At 40.9% G+C, this 13,989-nt stretch overlaps 1 protein-coding gene across 1 annotated transcript in view; it reads left to right on the top strand.

Moving 5' to 3' along the window:
• The window catches only part of LOC5571800 (frequenin-1), a 592,818-nt gene that overhangs the window by 262,920 nt on the left and 315,909 nt on the right, over positions 1–13,989 (top strand). The window lies entirely within an intron of this gene.

Genomic DNA, 13,989 nt, shown 5'->3' with positions numbered 1-13,989 from the left:
GGAATTTGAAATTTGGAATTTTCAATTTTGAATTTTTAATTATTTTTTTTTGTTCCTGAGGAAGCTCGTGAAAGAATATTGGGAAAAATTCCTGAACGAATACCTGAGGGAGCTCTTAAAGTAATCCTTGGAAAAACTACAGGAGGAATTCCTGGAGAAACTCTTAAAGGAATGCCTGACAAAAATCCTGGAGGAACTCCTGAAGGAATTCAAGAAAAAGTTCCAGAAGGAACTCCTTTAAGAATTCCAGAATGATTTTTTTTACGGAATTCATTAAGGAACTCCTAGAGGAATTCCTGAAAAAAAAAACTAATGGAGGAATTCCTGGAAGAATTTCTGAAGGAACTCCTGAAGTAATTGCTGAAGGAGCTTCTGCAGGAATTCTTGAAGGAACTCCTGAAGGAGTTTCTTAATTAAAGAAAGAGGAATTCCTTAAGATATTCCTAGAGGAATACCCGGAGAAATACCTGGAGGATTCCTGGATAAATTCCTGAAGATACTCTTAAAAAAATTCCTGAAGAAATTCCTAAATGAACTACTGTAGGAATTCTATAGGAACTGATGAAGGAATCCCTGGAAGAATCCATGGAGGAATATTTGAAGGAATTCCTCGAGGAATATTTGGTGAAATACCTGGACGAACTCGTGAGGGAATCCCTGGCGAAAGTCCTAGAGGAACTCCTAAGAAAAACTCCCAGGCTCCTGAAGGAATATCTGTTGGAATTTCTTGAGAAATTTCTAAAGTATCTCTTGTAAGACTTACTGAAGGTACTCCTGGAACACTTCCTGGAAGAATTTCTGGGGCAACTTCTGAAGAAATTCCTCAAAAAGCTCCTGGAGGAATATTTGCCAACATTCTTGTAGGGATACCTGGGGGAACTGCTAATCCCTGGAGAAGCTACTGAAAAAAAAAATTCTGAAAGAACATCTGTAGGAACTCCTGGAGGAACTTTTAGAGTTAAATCTGAAGATACTACTGGATGAATCCCTGTACCAACTCCTGGAGGAATGCCTGAAGAAAGTTCTGGAGCAACTCCTGAAGGAATTCATGGAGAAGAATCATAAGGAACTACTGAAAATTTCCTGAATGATTTTTTTTACGGAATTGTTTAGAAGGAACTCCTAGAGGAATACCTGTAAGAACTAACGGAGGAATCCCTGATAGAACTTTTGGAGGAATTTCTGAAGGAACTCCTGAAGCAACTGCTGAAAAAGCTTCTGAAGGAATTCTTGAAGAAACTCCTGCAGGAATTCCTGAAGCTGCTCCTGGAAGAATTCCTGAACTTCTGAAGGATCTCCTGAAGGATTTTCCAGAGGAATTTCTTAAATAAATCCAATAGGAATTCCTGATGATATTCCTAGGGGAATTTCTGAAGGAACTTCTGGACTAATTCCTGAAGAAACTTTTGGAGGAATTTCCGGAGGAACTCCTGGATAAATACCTGTAGATATTCGTGGAGCAACTCTTGAAGGAATTCCTGGAGAAATTCCTGAAAAGACTTCTGTAGGAATCCCTATAGGAACTTCTGAAGTAATCCCTGGAAAAACTTCTGGAAGAACCCATGGAAGAACTTCTGGAAGAATATTTGGACGAGTTTCTCGAGGAATATTTGGAGAAATACTTGGATGAACTCTTTGAGAAACTCCTGGTGGAATCCCTGGAGAAAGTCCAGGAAGAATTCCTAAGAAAAACTCCTAGGCTCCTGAAGGAATCCTTGTAGGAATTCCTTGAGAAATTTCTGAAGTATCTCTTAGAATACTTCCTGAAGGTACTCCTGGATCACTTGCTAAAGGAATTCCTTGAGCAACTTCTGAAGGAATTCCTGGATGAATACCTGGGATCACTCCTAGAGTAATCCCGGGTGAAACTACTGGAGGAATGCCTGAAGAAACTCCTGATGGAATGCATGAAGAAAGTCCTAAAGGAATGCATGAAGAAAGTCCTGGAGGAACTCAAATTCTTGGAGATACTCCTAAAGGAACTCCTGGAAAACTCTGAAAGAACTGATGGAGAAATTCCTGAAATAACTCCTGGATGAATTTCTTAAGGAAATCCAGGAGGAATTCCTGAAGATATTCCTAGAGGAATTCCTGAAGGAACTTTTGAAAGAATTCCTGAAGGAACTTTTGGAAGAATTCCTAAAGGAATTTCTGGAGGAACTCCTGGATGAATTCCTAAGATACTGTTGGAGCAACTCTTGAAAAAAAAATCCTGAATGAACTACTTTAGGAACTCCTGAAGGAATCCCTGTAAGAATCCATGGCGGAACTCTTGGAGGAATATTTGGACGGATTCCTCGAGGAATATTTGGTGAAATACCTGGATGAACTCCTGGAGAAACTCTTGGGGGAATCCCTAGAGAAAGTCCTGGAGGAATTCCTAAAAAAAACTCATAGGCTCCTAGAGAAATCCCTGTAGAAATTTCTGAAGTATCTCTTGGAAGACTTCCTGGAGGTACTCCTGGAACACTTCCTAAAGGAACTCCTGGAGCAACTTCTGAAGGAATTACTGAAGATGCTCCTGGAGGAATATTTGCCGAAATTTCTGGACGAGTATCTGGGGAACTCATAATCCCTGGAGAAGCTACTGAAAGAATTTCTGAAAGAACATCTGGAGGAACTCTTGAAGAAATTCCTGGACGAATATCTGAGGGAACTCTTAGAGTAATCCCTGGAGAAACTACAGGAGGAATCCCTGTAGCAACTCCTGGAGGAATGCCTGAAGAAATTCCTGAAGGAACTCCTGAAGAAATTCATAGGAGTTTCAGAAGGAACTCCTGGAAGAATTCCTGAATGATATTTTACGGAATTCATTAAGGAACTCCTAGAGGAATTCCTGAAAGAACTAATGGAGGAATTCCTGAAGCAACTCCTGGAGCAATTCTTGAAAACATTCCTGAATGATCTACTTTAGGAATCCCTATAGGAACTCTTGATGGAATCCCTGGAAGAATCCATGGCGGAACTCCTGGAGGAATATTTGGACGAATTTCTCGAGGAATATTTGGAGAAATACCTTGATGAACTCCTGGAGAAACTTCTGGAGGAATCCCTGGAAAAATTCCTGGAGGAATTCCTAAAAAAAAACTCCTAGGCATCTGGCGGAATTCTTATAGGAATACCTTGAGAAATTTCTGAAATATCTCTTGGAAGACTTCCTGGAGGTACTCCTGGAACACTTCCCAAACGAACTCCTGGAGCAACTTCTGAAGGAATTCCTGAAGAAGCTCCTGGAGGCATATTTGCCAAAATTCCTGGAGGAATATCTGGGGAACTGATAATCCCTGGAGAAGCTACTGGAAAAAATCCTGGAGATACTTCTGGAGCAACTTTTGAAGAAATTCCTGTAGGAACTACTGTACCCGAGCAACACACATGTTATAATTGAGTATTATCAACTTATATATGACTAGTTTTGGTCATATATCAGTTGATAATACACAATTATAACATATGTGTTGCTAGGGTAGGAATCCCTATAGGAACTTCAGAAGTAATCCCTGAAAAAACTCCTGGAAGAATCCATGGAGGAACACCTGGAGGAATTTTTGGAGGAATTACTCGAGAAATATTTGGAGAAATACCTGGACGAACTCTTGGCGAAACTCCTTAGGGAATCCCTGGAGAAACTCCTGGAGGAATTCCCAAAAAAAAAGCTCCTAAGCTCCTGGAGGAATTTCTTGAGAAACTCCTGGAATAATTCCTGAAGGACCTTCTATAGAAACATTAAGGAAATCCTGGACGAATTCCTTAATGAAATCCTGAAATTCTTTAGGAATTCCTGAAGTAACTCTTAGAAGACTTGCAGAAGGATCTTCTGGAACACTTCCTAAAGGAATTCCTGAAGCAACTTCTGGATGAATTCCTGAAAAACCTCTTAGAGGAATATTTGCAGAAAATCTAGGAGCAATACCTGGGACAACTCCTAGAGTAATCTCTGGAGAAACTACTGGAGGAATTCATGGAGGAGCTCCTGAAGGAGCTTCTGAAGGATTTTTGTTGGAATTCCTGTAGCAATTGCACAAGGAACTCCTGGAAAAAATCCTTGAGATACTTCTGAAGAAACGCCTGGAGGAACTTCTTAAAGAACTCCTGGAGGAATTTCTGAAGATACTCCTGGAGTAACTACTGAAAATACTTCTGGAGGAATTCCTGGAAGTACTCCCGGAAGAACCTATCGAAGATCTCCTGGTGGAATATTTGGAAGAATTTCTAGGAAAGAATATGAAGGAACTCCTGGGCGTATTTTTAAAGGAACTTCTAGCGATACATATGGAGTAATTTCTGTAGAAACTCATTTCAGTCATTAAGAGATGTTTACATAAAAAACACTAAATATATCACAACAATGTTTTTTATTGTTGAAACCACCCGGTGGCGTAGTATACTGTCAGCCAAAATACCAACACAGTCACAAAAGAAGTCACGTGGCAATTCATTAGCAAAGCCAATTAGAACCGGTCATAAAACAGCCATTAAAGAAGTCATTGATCACACGCAACGCGCTGGAATTTTTTTTTCACTATTTGATATCGTGGTTTTTTTTTTTTCAATTATCACTTCAGAACTACAATCCGGATGGCGTAGCACCAGCCAAATCATCGGCAAAATCGCGAAAAATGAGAGCACGAAAAAAGTGTGACAAGCAAAACAAAACACGACCGTTCGTGGCATCGCCTACTGCGATTCTTCTTCAGAATAGGGTCAATTGTGATATATTACAAAAAAGTTTTTGGTGAAAATTCGTGAAAATTTGGGATCTCTTCTCGAACGATCATGAAATTTTTGCTATATTTTGAGATAACATGTGGATTTTTCTGAGTCGATCTTTAACCTTACTATGAGCCAAAAATGGTTTCAGAGCATTTATGCAAAAACTTATACACCTTAAAGCATCCTTATGGCAGGCTCACATACGCCCTTAAATAAAAATTGAATAATGTATTATTTTAGTTTTGTTCCATGCAATGAAAGTTCGACCGAAAATTACAATTTTTACATCGAAAACAATTTATAGCTAATACATTTCTAAATCTCAATTGAGTTCTATAATATTTGGAGTTAAAGCTACTGAATTGCATCCGAACCCCCATAACATTTATAACATTATAAAAAAAACGTTGCCCCACTTTACTCGATCTTCTTTAACCGACGGAAAATATCCTTTGGAAAATTGGTGGATATTATCGTAGGTATAATCGCAGGAAACAATTCAGAACAAATGCAAACTGCAACCATGGATTCGTAGAAAAAATATTGGATGAGTTGATGACAGAGTTTCAGTTTCAGGTTAATTTTCTGAGCAGCTGGGGTAATGGATTAGATGCAACGTAATATTTGCTACTCACCGCACGGCAACTCATAAATGGTAGTATTTTTGTACAATAAAACTTCCTCAAAAACCTATAAAACTCGAAACAGGAATCAGATAGGTATGTCATATACTGACAACACTGTGTGCATCAAACCGATATGCCATTGATGCTAATTTACTATTCTATTAAGGTGATCCATTTACCAGCAAGCCCATTGTTTTTGAAACAAGCCAAGCATTCACTAAGAACAAAAGGCAAATAATCGACGACGAAGCCATGGTAGATGGACGACGGACGACTAAGCATTTTATTTCCTTAATGGCTTGACCCTGTCGTCATGGCCCTATGCTCCGTATGAAACGGCCATTTTTCCCCATTCATGAGCCGGATCCCGTTACATACAAAAGGGCCGTTGGAAATTGGACTAGTAATTGTCTTTTCCGGAATCGTTTTATATTTGCTTCGGTAAATCTAGTCAGCCAGAGCGGTTTTTTTCCGAGATGGATCGCAGTAGGCTGCTGGAATCTGAGTGACCTGTTTCCAGGTGGGTGATTTTCAGACCTATTTCAGACAATTCCGTTCGGATGACAACTAAAATGAAAGGAGAATTTTTCACAAACGATGAAAAGTGGGAATGTACAGCCCATAAATATGTGTCCTATAAGCTGAACAACATCCATTTGACCTCGTGTGCGAAAGCAAACTAATGCACAGTGGGCTCAAACGGAATCAAATCCGGAGCTATTAGAAGCCGCTGCAAAGGTTGAATAATCATGCCAGTAGATTGAAACACCTACCCCCTACCCTACCTAAGCGAGAAAATGGATTTTCTCATTTCTTTTCTCTTTACGCTCTTTCTTCGCTGCTGCTATTAATCAAGTTTGTTACAACTTGCGAAACGTTGTCGATCGTGGATCGATACAGATGCGATGTTTTTCTTCGCTTGCTTTGATCGTGCATCAATCAATCGAGAACGAATTCTGTAATGCCTGAAAATGACATTGAACTCAATGTTGTTTGCATCACGCGATTTTTTCATCACATTGGACGTAATGTTGCTAGAATAACGCAATTTTAAGTGCAGACACTGTCAACTTTCCTTTGTTTACTTACTTACTTTCATATCTTACTTAACATTAAATTTACGTCACGTAATCAGCTACTTCTAAAATATGCGGCTTTGAATCCGGTTTTGCCCACTGTGAAATGGACGAAACATAACGACCACTGAGATAACGTTATCGGAGCTGTCTCTATCTGGAGCACAGGAGTTGGACACTGCTTTCCAACGCCATTACCGTCTGGAAAAGTAATTTATGAACCGATACGGGAGCTTTGGTTCCGCCGTATGTGCTCCAAAGAAAGGTGGGTAGATATAGAGCAATTGACAGGACAGTACAGATGGTGTCGTCTACCTGTGAAAAATGTGGGAGAAACCCGAGCGGGGAAATTGAAAAATAGCTTCAACACCCACTCTTCTTCTCGTTTATCGCCATTAACGTGATGAGGATATATTGGCTCGTTCGTTCCCGTTCAAGTTGAAGAAGAGAGTCTGAGCTGGAGGTTTCATTACCATACATTTTTTTTTGGCATTACGTCCTCCCTGGGACAGAACCTGCTTCTCAGGTGAGTGTTCTCATAGGTACTTCCACAGTTAATATCTGAGAGCTTTCTATGCCATAGTATTTGTGGTAGTTTTGGATTACAACGAATATTTAATACATGTTTATTACAACTTCAATTACTCCGTTTATTTAATTTATAAAGTACCGACCAACAATCTCGAATTCCATATCAATAATAATGACAATTCGCTACAGGTCCGTCCGCAGACACAAACAATAATCGCACATAGTCGTCAGGCCCGTACTCAGTCACCACAGTATCCATTTCCGCATTCGTATATCGCGTGGCAGGTACGATGATACTCTATGCCCAGGGAAGTCAAGAAAATTTTCATTACGAAAAGATCCTGGACCGACCGGGCATCGAACCCAGACAGTTTCAGCATGCCTTTGCTTTGTAGCCGCGGACTCTAACCACTCGGCTTATGAAGGCCCACAATTCAGATTCAAATTCAGACTCGAATTCTGGATTTAATTTAAAGTCATAGTCAGAGTCAAATGCAGAGAGAAATTCAGAGCCAAATTCATAGTCGAATTCAGAGTCAAAATCAAAACAAAATCATATATACATCTAGTCCCGTATATTAGTACAATGTGGGTCGAATCAATCCATAGAGAGGATCGATGAAGAGAAATCGATCATGTGACTTACGCCCTTATTTTAAAACACGCTTGATTTCTCTGCTGCAGTTGTTATCCGACGTTATCAATGATCCGAGGTACACAAATTCGTCCACTACCTTGAACTCATCCCCGTCGATCGTCACGCGTCTGCCTATGCGGGCTCTATCGCGCTCGGTTCCTCCAGCCAGCAGATATTTCGTCTTCGGCGTATTTACCTTCAATCCAACCCGATCTGCTTCACGTTTCAGCCTGGTATACTGTTCAGAAACCACCTGGAACGTTCTTCCGACAATGTCCACGTCGTCAGCGAAACAAATGAACTGGCTGGATTTATTGAAGATCGTGGCCCGCATGTTGAAGCCCGCCCGTTCCATAAAACCTTTTAGCGCAATATTGAACAGGAGGCAGGAAAGACCATCGCCTTGTCGAAGTCCTTTGCTAGTTTCACACGGGTCTGATAATGCACCCGATATCTTCACACAGCACTGTACACTATCCATCGTTGCCTTGATCAGTCTAGTCAGTTTCCCGGGAAAACCATATTCGTCCATAATCTTCCATAGCTCTTCGCGGTCGATGTTATCATAGGCCGCTTTGAAATCGATGAATAGGTGGTGCGTAGGGACTTGATATTTGCGACACTTGTGGAGGATCTGCCGCAACATAACGATTTGGTCTGTCGTAGATTGCCCGTCCACAAAACCGGCTTGATAACTACCCACATCTGCTTAGACGGCGAAAGATGATCTGGGAAAGCACATTATAAGCTGCGTTAAGAATGGTAATCGCTCGATAGTTCTCACATTCTAACTTGTCACCCTTTTTGTATATTGGGTACATTATTCCCTCCTTCCACTCCTCCGGTAGCTGTTCAGTATCCCAGATCCTGGCTATCAATCAGTGCAGACAAGTGAACAACCAGTCCAGGCACATTTTAATAAGTTCCGCTCCAATACCATCCTTTCCAGCTGCTTTGTTGTTCTTGAGATGTTTGATAGCATCCTTAAGGTGAAGATGAATCGAAGCCAAAGCTCAAAATTTCAAGAGCACGGATCTGGAGAACCAAACACCGTTTGAGCTGAAAACCTAATCGATTGGTCACCAGCAGCTAGTGACCAATCGATTAGGTTATCAGCTCAAACGGATGTTTGGTTCTCCAGATCCGTGCTCTTGAAACTTTAAGCTTTGGTTTCGATTCATCTTCACCTTAACTTCACCTATTGTGGGAGTTGGCATGTCTCCCTCATGCGCCGTACTGATGAAGCCATTCCTCCTGCTGTCTAGGTCTTCCTCCTCTGTGCCGTTTAGGTGTTCATCATAGTGCTGCTTCCACCTTTCAATCACCTCACGTTCGTCTGTCAAGATACCTCCATTCTTATCCCGGCACATTTCGGCTCGCGGCACAAAGCCTTTGCGGGATGCATTGAGTTTCTTGTAGAACTTACGCGATCTTGAGAACGATACAGCTGCTCCATCTCTTCGCACTCTAATTCTTCCAGGCGGCGCTTTTTATCCTGGAATAGATGGGTTTTCTGTCTTCGCTTCTGTTTGTATCGTTCCACGTTTTGACGGGTGCCTTGCTGCAGCATCATCGCCCGCGCTGCATTCTTCTCGTCCAAAACCGTCTGACACTCCTCGTCGAACCAATCGTTTCGTCGATTTAGTCCCACGAACCCAATGGCACCTTTCGCTGCGTTGTTAATGGCTGCTTTGAGACTACTCCAGCAGTCCTTAAGAGGGGCTTCGGGGAGCTCTCCCTCTTCCGGCAACGCTGCTTCAAGGCTTTGCGCGTAATCGGTTGCGACTTCGGGTAGCTTGAGTCGTTCCAGGTTGTACCGTGGCGGGCGTCGGTACCGAATGTTGTTCGAAACGGAGAGTCGTTGGCGCACTTTAACCGTCACTAGGTAGTGGTCCGAATCGATGTTTGCGCTGCGATAAGTTCTGACGTCGATAATGTCCGAGAAGTGTCTTCCATCAATCAAAACGTGGTCGATTTGCGATTCAGTTTGTTGGGGTGATCTCCAGGTGTACCGATACGGGAGGCTGTGCTGGAAGTAGGTACTACGTATGGCCATGTTTTTGGAGGTGGCGAAATCAATCAGTCTAAGGCTGTTTTCGTTCGTAAGATGGTGAGCGCTGAACTTCCCTAAAATCGGTATAAATTCCTCCTTCTGACAACCTGAGTGTTGAGATCCGATAAAAATTTTGACATCATGGCTTAGGCGGCCGTCGTATTCATGTTCCAGCTGCGCGTAAAAAGCGTCCTTATCGTCATCGTCACTTGCTAGGTGAAGGCTGTGCATGTTGATTATGCTGATATTGAATAAACGGCCTTTGATCCTCAACTTGCACATTCTGTTGTCGATTGGCCATCACCCAATCACGCGCCTCTGCATTTCGCCCATCACGATAAAAGCTTTGCTAGGTCATGTCTGTTGCCGCAGCTCTGGTTGATGGTATAACTATCCCTATACGTATGTACCGTCGACCCTTTCCAGCAAACCTCCTGCAGCGCAACGATGTCGAACTTGCGGACCCTTAGTAATTCGGAAAGAATGCGGGTACTTCCCAAGAAACTGAGAGACTTTTAGTTCCATGATCCGAGTTTCCAATCGTTAGTCCGTTTTCGATGCCTGGGTCTATACCGATTGTTCCGGTGCGAATTTACATAGTATGCTTCCTGTACTGATGTTTTTTACGGCTGGCTTGTAAGGCCTGCACCAACCCCCTGTATCACCGGAGGATCATTGTGCACAGCACTGTTTAGAGTTCCACGCTGGCACTAGGACGATGATCAGCCGCTTCTAACATAGAGAACAGACGCTGTTTTGAGCCGCCCCTAACATGGAGAACAGACGCTTTGATAAGCTACACCCTCAGAAGAGAGGAGCCCCCCTTCCCTGTCATCATACGACCCAACAGGGTTGGTTACCCGATATTCCCTTCCCGGTTACTCGTACTCCAGGCGGCACCACGGGGAGGTAGGGATAGGAATTACTGGACAAGAGGCTAAGGACCACAAATGGGGTCTATTTTATACCTGCAAGTACGCGAAGTACCAATGGTACGCATTGTCCAGTCCAGGGTTGTTAACGTTAATCAACGATCAACGGCGTTACGTTAAATCGTTGACGTTAATTGGTAACGATTAACGAATCTTTCGTTAATCGTTTCATGCGGTTAGTCAACGATAACGATAACGCTGAGCGTTAATTTAACGTCAACGGCAGCGTTCTTTAATACGTTAATTTATTTTCAGTGATATTTGTTCAGCAAAACCAAAATTGATTTCTTTAAAAGCCAAGACAAAATCTGACTGGGCGCGAGCAATAAAAACATAATAGTTCATGTAACAAGCAAAAAGTAAGTTTTATTATGGGATGATATTAATATTAGCGCACATCAGCGATTGTTTTTCTAAGCTCGCATCCGACAACTTGCCTCGATCAGCCTGAAAAACACCCCCGACAAGTGAAAACAATCTTTCAACACTGGCGCTTGAGGGAAGAGCTGTTTTGTAATACAGGAACAGCTGTTTCAATCTTCTGTATGGTCTTTCATTCTGATCCCCATAGCAATCTTCAATATTTTGTTCTGATGAAGCGAGGAAGCGTACAAGTTCTTCTTCGGCCGATTCTTCAGCGGACGAAATTGTGGAGTTTCTGGAACTGGTTGTGTGGTTCAATCCGAAAAACAACGATTCTTCATCCGGATCTTCAGATTCGGAGTGTGTCACATCTATAGTGTGCGAAAGTTCGCCGTTTTGAGGGAAATTTGAAACGGGTAAATTACGAACACATGGATGAGTTTCACTGTCTATTGCTTCCATCTGCTTCAAAATACGCTCTTTGATTTCATCTTTCTCTGAATGTTGATTCAATCCTTCCCAGTCTAATTTAAAACAGGGGATCAACGATGTGGCTACAATTAGGTCTTGATCGGTCATCATACATCCAAACCTTCGCTCGGAATTGATTGAACGAATCAATTCGTTCAGCAATGGAAGACAGTACTTGAGTGGTTTGCCATTAATTTTCCTACGGGATTCCAGCTGACGGATCAGGCTATACACGGTGGGTAGCAAATACCCCAAGAACATATACTTTTCTTTTTGAAGTATATTCAAAGCATATGCAACTGGGTGAGTTACCCACACGTATTCCCGTAAATATGTTAACTCGGTTGGAAGCAGTCTTGGAAGCCCTGCTCGCTCAATTACTGCCGCAAATGTGTCTGGATTAGCGTCGTTTAACTCGCATATCTGAAAAACAAAATGAAATTTTTCATATCTAACTGAACATGATAAAAACTCGAATAATTGAGAATGATTCAATTTTATTAGTTTAATGATATTACCTGTTGTCTAGCATCATGTTCAGAATTCCATCTTGTTTTACAGGGTGTATCTAGGTAAACGCCAAATCCTGACTTGATAATTTCTGCAACAGCCGACGATTTATTCTGCAGACGCCACCAGGTTTTCAATTTCTTTTCTACATTTGTCTCCATTTTCGAAATGGTGCTGTTTTTCTCGCCTATCATTTTGGAACCATCGTGAGCAGTCACCAAATTCAAAATGTGACTTGCACATCTTTGATGAGGTGGAAGCGCTGCGTCATTTTAGAACACCTCCAGGTCTGACAGTAAATTGTCAACATCTAGAACTGACAAGTCTTCATGCAAGCTTCCATCTTCATCATATTCTGGTCCATCTTCATCGAATTCGTCTGACAAAATACGTTAAAAAGGAATGCAAAAATTGTAAGTTGACATCTGCAGTCAATTCAGAAAAGGTTCAAAAGTTCATAAAGGTGATGCAAGCTTAGTTAAGTCACAGGCTATAATAGAGCAGAAATCTACAAGCAAAAAATTACCGTTTATTGGATTCTTCGCAAAGTCCTTGAAAGCTTTCTTCAGATTTGCAGCGCTGTCTGTGGTACATCGTCTTACTTTCTCGGTTATGTTGAAGTCACTTTATCTATGGCCTCCGCTAGGGCTTCGGCAGTGTGCCTTCCGAAAATCCTTCTGAGAGCTATAGCGGCTGAGTTTCTTTGCTTCGTTGATTCATCGATCCAGTGCACTGTCATCCCAAGGTAGCTTCGTCTGAATTTTGTCCAACAATCGGCCGTCGTTGCCACGTTGGTAACAGATGTAAGCTTCGATTTTAGAGCATCTAACATAGTCTCAAACCTGGCATCCAGACGTTTTACAAAAGATTGGCGGCAGCCAACAGTGATTTCTTTCGGCAAACCCAGTAAGGCAACTTTTCGGAAGAACGGTGACTCAATAATGCGGAAAGCCAGTCGCTCATTGATGATGAACTCATCTACGGCCTTATTGAGATCATCTTGAGTAACAGGCGGTTCAAATTCCTCTTGCGTATATCGCGACTTCTTTTTTCCGCTTATGAACTCTTGCTTTATTTGTTCTTCCGAAAACTTGTGTTTGCGCTAATGAAATAGTAAAAGTTAACACTTAACACAAAATCGAAAATCGAAAATCGAAAATCGAAAATCGAAAATCGAAAATCGAAAATCGAAAATCGAAAATCGAAAATCGAAAATCGAAAATCGAAAATCGAAAATCGAAAATCGAAAATCGAAAATCGAAAATCGAAAATCGAAAATCGAAAATCGAAAATCGAAAATCGAAAATCGAAAATCGAAAATCGAAATCGAAAATCGAAAATCGAAATCGAAAATCGAAAATCGAAAATCGAAAATCGAAAATCGAAAATCGAAAATCGAAAATCGAAAATCGAAAATCGAAAATCGAAAATCGAAAATCGAAAATCGAAAATCGAAAATCGAAAATCGAAAATCGAAAATCGAAAATCGAAAATCGAAAATCGAAAATCGAAAATCGAAAATCGAAAATCGAAAATCGAAAATCGAAAATCGAAAATCGAAAATCGAAAATCGAAAATCGAAAATCGAAAATCGAAAATCGAAAATCGAAAATCGAAAATCGAAAATCGAAAATCGAAAATCGAAAATCGAAAATCGAAAATCGAAAATCGAAAAGAAAATCGAAAATCGAAAATCGAAAATCGAAAATCGAAAATCGAAAATCGAAAATCGAAAATCGAAAATCGAAAATCGAAAATCGAAAATCGAAAATCGAAAATCGAAAATCGAAAATCGAAAATCGAAAATCGAAATCGAAAATCGAAAATCGAAAATCGAAAATCGAAAATCGAAAATCGAAAATCGAAAATCGAAAATCGAAAATCGAAAATCGAAAATCGAAAATCGAAAATCGAAAATCGAAAATCGAAAATCGAAAATCGAAAATCGAAAATCGAAAATCGAAAATCGAAAATCGAAAATCGAAAATCGAAAATCGAAAATCGAAAATCGAAAATCGAAAATCGAAAATCGAAAATCGAAAATCGAAAATCGAAAATCGAAAATCGAAAATCGAAA

This window comes from Aedes aegypti, chromosome 1 (assembly GCF_002204515.2).
Source record: "Aedes aegypti strain LVP_AGWG chromosome 1, AaegL5.0 Primary Assembly, whole genome shotgun sequence".
NCBI classification, from domain to species: Eukaryota; Metazoa; Arthropoda; class Insecta; order Diptera; family Culicidae; genus Aedes; species Aedes aegypti.
The sequence above is the reverse complement of the archived record's forward strand: the minus strand, read 5'-3'. Positions and strand labels throughout refer to the sequence as shown.